The sequence below is a fragment of the Pteropus vampyrus genome, unplaced genomic scaffold (genome assembly GCF_000151845.1).
Source record: "Pteropus vampyrus isolate Shadow unplaced genomic scaffold, Pvam_2.0 Scaffold588, whole genome shotgun sequence".
Taxonomy (NCBI): domain Eukaryota; kingdom Metazoa; phylum Chordata; class Mammalia; order Chiroptera; family Pteropodidae; genus Pteropus; species Pteropus vampyrus.
In genome coordinates, this window is record NW_011889369.1 from 8,164 (window position 1) to 13,107 (window position 4,944).

Genomic DNA, 4,944 nt, shown 5'->3' on the forward strand with positions numbered 1-4,944 from the left:
AACAGGACCATCCTGCGGCACGGGGACTGCGAGGCCCTCGTCAACGTCACCTTCTGCGAGGGCTCCTGCCCGGGGGTGTCCAAGTGAGTGGGCCCCAGCCCTCCCCAGAGCCCCCCACCCACTGGGTACCTCCTAGGTTGGAAGCCGAAGGCCACTCAGACTGCAGAGTCAGCACCCAGTGCCCACACAGCTGTCCTTGGTCGTCCAGTTTGCCACAGGAAGGAGCAAAGGGGGGGCCCAAAGGAGCTCCCCTGTCTCCACGCCCACCTGAGGAGAGCCAGGCTGGACCAGCTCGGCCACCGAGAGGGGTCCTGCAGCTTCAGACCTGAGTCCACGGGCCTGGGGGCAGTGTCCAGATGGGGGTGGGGCAGAATCTCGGGCCGGAGCTGCTGGCAGAGCCTGCTGACCCAAGTCAGCCCAGGCTGTGGCCAGCTGCCTGCCCTGGGCCAGGGCAGGATCCTGAGGAGGGGTCCGTGGGGTCAGCACGTCTGAGCTGGTTCTGGGAAGAGTCCACGGGCCTGGGGGCAGTGTCCAGATGGGGGTGGGGCAGAATCTCGGGCCGGAGCTGCTGGCAGAGCCTGCTGACCCAAGTCAGCCCAGGCTGTGGCCAGCTGCCTGCCCTGGGCCAGGGCAGGATCCTGAGGAGGGGTCCGTGGGGTCAGCACGTCTGAGCTGGTTCTGGGAAGAGAGGGTGCCTGGCCGGGAAAGGGCCGGGGTCAAAGCGACCGTGAGTGCCCACAGACCCACCCCAGGCCAGGATCGCAAAGCCCCACGCTCGGACAGCGACTTGGGGTGGGTGGGGCTGCCACCTCCCGGCCCCAGGGCCGGGTGGCCGGGCGGCGGGGCGGGTCCTGAGGGCGCCGTGTGTCCCAGGTACTCCGCGGAGGCCCAGGCCATGCAGCGGCAGTGCACCTGCTGCCAGGAGACCGAGGCCCACCAGCAGGTGGTGACCATGCAGTGCCCCGACGGGACCGCCGTCCAGCGCACCTACACCCACGTGGACGCATGCGGCTGCGCCCCGTCCTGTGCGCCCTCACCTGTAGCTCCCGAGGACAGCACCCCTGTCCTTCCGTCCTAGGGGGCCACTGTCTGATGCCATTCTGTCCCTGTCCCACTGCCCCCACCCGCCTTCCAGCTGCCCCCGGGTGAAACCCATGCCCTGGCAGGGGACAGTGCAGTGGGTCCACGTGAGGAGGGTACCAGGCAGGGAGTCCCACTGGCCTGTCTCGGCCACCTGCCCTGCCGTCAGGGCCGGCCTTCGTCCAAAACGAGAGCCGCTTTGCCTAGACTCACCCCTTCCTGGTATCAGAGGGACACCCTGGAGCAACACTGCACACGGGCCACTGGCTGCTCCTCACGGGGGGCTGCGGGCCCTCCCCTGCACCCCGAAACCTGTAGCAGACTACAGACTGGACCTGCCCAGGCACGGCCAGCTGCCTCTAGGGAGCGGCGTCGGGCAGGGTGGCCGCCTGCCAGCGTCTGGACCTGCGGCTGAGGCTCTGATGGCCGAGGGGGGGTCAGCATCCCGAAGCACCCCCTTCTGCTCTCCCAGCCCCCAAACGTGCAAATAAACGCTGAGCATCATGTACACGTCCTGGTCCTGGTGTCTCTTCCTGCCAACTGTGTCCTCCCTCCCAGGGCTCGTCCCTCCGTCCAGGGCCAGGCTGCGTGGGGCCCCACGGGCTCTGTGGCACAGCTGGGGCTTGTGCGGGACCCGCGGGGAGGGACGGGTGGGGCAGGGGGTGCTGGCAGGGGCATCCTCGTCATCGTTTCAAACACGCGGGGTTAATTAGGGAGCCAGTTCACGGACGTGGACATTGGACCAGCCAACAGGAGGAGGTGACTGGTCGTGGGTGTCGGTGCAGGAAGCAGCTGTCACACAGGCCGGGGCTCCTGGGGTGGGGGGTGGGGCAGTGCATGATGCTGCGCAGCCCCCGAGGGAGCGGCTGCTGCTGCCGTGACCCCTCCCCGTCCAGTCCGCACTGGCCCTCCCCGATGTATTTTCTTGAGCTGGGGGTGGGAGGAGCTGGGTGCAGGTTGGGGTGCAGGCAGTGAATTCACTAACCAGGCCCATACGTGTGCCCTGGGATGTGGAGCGCGCCCCTGGCTTCAGGCTTGACCACACAGGAAGGGCAAGAAATGACCCCCAAGTGGGCAGGACGGTTATGGGAGGGGCTGCCACCTGGGGAGGCAAAGGCGACGCTGCCAGGGGCGCCTGACAAGGTCTCCTTGTGCCTTCCGGGAACCACATGGCTGGCCCTGTGCTCCGTGCGGCTCAGCTGTGACAGCACCTCACATTTACGGAGCTCCTGCTCTCCCACGGGCCAGGGTCCCCAGCTCCTTGGGGAAGGTGGGCTGGGGGTCAGCGAGGAGGGCCTGGCATCCTTTCAGTGGCTGCTGCCAGCGTTCTGGCCGTCCCTGGCCATCCCAGGAGGTCTGGTCAGGGCAGGCCACCTCACCTGGGAGATGGCCTGGTGGGCGGTCAAGGTTGCAGGTACGCTGCAGATGAGGCCGGCTACTCCCTCAGTCACCGCTGGTCCAACTTCTGTAAGCAGACCCCGTGACTCACAGTCTGAATTCCTGGGGGTTCCGTGGCCAGTCACGCTCCCGACTGAGTCTTTGTTAACCCACGTGCAAAACAGTGACCCCTAAACCCCAGCCATTCCCGTGGCACGCCTGTTCCCACAGACCCATGCACCTCCTCCTGATGTAAACGCGTCGGGAAGCACCTAGACTAGGACGGTCACTGGTCACGGACTCCAGCTCGCGTCTGGAGACAGGAAAACCTGACGACAGCAGCCGTTTAAACCAATGAAGTGAATTCTCTGTAAGGCCAACAGACCTCCTGAAGATTTCTGGGAAGCCCCAGAGGGACCGTGGCCACAGGGTGATCTTTCAGAATCGGACACGCTCTCAGGCCAAGAGCGCCCGGAGGGAGCCGAGGAAGGGGAAGAAGACACAAATGCATCCCCACTGCTCGGCCGCGAGGTTTTAGAATGTCAAATAGAGGGACGCCTCGAAGCCACCGCGGACGAGACCGTTTGCCCACCAAGGGGGATTGGGAGTTGCTAACCAAAGTTACGGTGATGCTAGCTTTTACACCAATAATTCTGTGTTTCCTTAATGCATCAGTCTCTTAAGTCATGTAGAAAACGAAAGCGCCGTTACAACCACTCCTCCAGGAGCCCCGGCGTCCGTCACTGCCCACGCGTTTGCCTTTGCTGAGATCTCGGCTTCACGTCGCTGCCCGTCCCGCACCCTCCCCTTTCACCTTGCGCGCCCCCTCCAGCCCCCTCGCGAGACAGGTCTAGGGGTCGTCAACTCCCTCCGCTTTTGTTTACCCGGCGGTGTCTTCATCTGAGAACAGTTCTGCAGGATCCAGGATTCTTGGTTGACTTTTTCTTCTTCTTAAACGCGTTGCGCATACTGGCCCACCGTCTTCTGGCCTCCGGGTGTCTGAAGAGAAGTCCGCACGCGACCTGCCTGACGGCCCCTCGTGTGTGATGATCCGCTCCGCTCTCGATGCTTTTGAGATTCTCTGTCTGGCTTTCGAATGTTTGGTCGTATTTATCGGTGTGCGTCTCCTTGAGTTCATCTGACTCGGAGTTTGTTGAGCTTCTTGGATATTTTGTTTCATGCCTACAGCACCCGGTCTTCCCAGGCGGTCTCCCATCCAAGTCCTCACCAGGCCCGACCCCGTTAGCTTCCGAGATCCAACGGGATCGGGCACGTTCAGGGGGCCATCGCTGTGGACTCTCGGGTGTTTATATTTATGTATTTCATCGCATTTGGGAGCGTTTCGGCCATCCTCTCTTCTTTGCCCCCCTCTCTCCCCCCCTCTGGGGCTCCTGTGGACCCACGACTGGTCCACCGGGTGGTGTCCCACGCATCGCTCAGGCGCTTTTCACTTTTGAATCGTGTTTATTTGTTCCTCAGACTCAGTTATTTCCATTGTCCTGTGTTCAAGTTCGCAGATCCCTTGTTCTTCCTGCTCAAATCTGACTTTCAGTCTCTCCAGTGAATCTCTCATTTCGATTCTGGTTCTTTCCGGCCCCGGCGTTTGTTTGGTTTCTCTCTAGGTTTTCTCTTTACTGCTATTTCCTTTCTGATCACACAGTTTTCCTCGCTTTCTCCACACCCCCCTTTCGGTGTTCGCAGACCTTCGACGCGTGCGTCAGCTCCCTTTCAGGGGACAGCTCCTGCTGCAGCTTCCCTTTCCCTGGGCCACACCGTCCCGTTTGTTTGTCCCCTTGCGATTTTGTTGTTATTGCTGAACGGTGGCCGTTTGAGTCTGATGACGTCATAACTCCAGAAATCGACTCTCCGCCTTTCCGGAGTTGGCCGTTTTCATCGTCTATGGCTTTTTCTTCCTATGTCTGTTCTGAGCTGTTTCCTGGTCACACACGGTCACTTTCTATTTTTCGCCGTATCTGCGGCTGTTTTTGAACGTCCTGGTCTTAAATGTCTGTCTCCCAAAAGAGGGGAACAAAACAAAGGAGGAGAAAGGGCACCGGCCCTTTAGGTCCCTCGAACGTCACTTCACTTGGCGGGGGAGGGTCTCGCAATATCGGGGGAGGTGTGACGACGATGGCCGCCCACCCCCTCGCACGCACCTCTGCGATCAGAAAGCAGCCATCGGCCGTCAGAGCACAGACCCCTGAGGGTCTGTGCACAGCTGCCGGCCATGCCACGGGGGTGCGGGACGGGGCGCCGGCACCGCGCTGAGCTGAAGCCGGCCTCGGTCTGCCGCCCGAGGCTTCCGCAGGCCCCGGGGCTCCTGCGTGCTCCCGCTGGACAGGTTGTGCCAGCGCCGGGCGTCCGGGTGGGGACCCCGGAGCTGCTGCGTCCTGCTCCGCCGCCCTCCCGGGTTCCCCTGAATCCAGAACTGGCGTTTCGAGATGGCGCTGGGCGGGGGTCCGATTATGTTTATTTCTGTTGTCCCAG

The 4,944-nt window shown here is 62.3% G+C and overlaps 1 pseudogene; it reads right to left on the minus strand.

The window, feature by feature from the left end:
• Positions 1-3,636: 3,636 nt before the first annotated feature.
• Positions 3,637-3,754, minus strand: LOC111733619 (annotated as a pseudogene).
• Between the last annotated feature and the right edge of the window lie 1,190 nt (positions 3,755-4,944).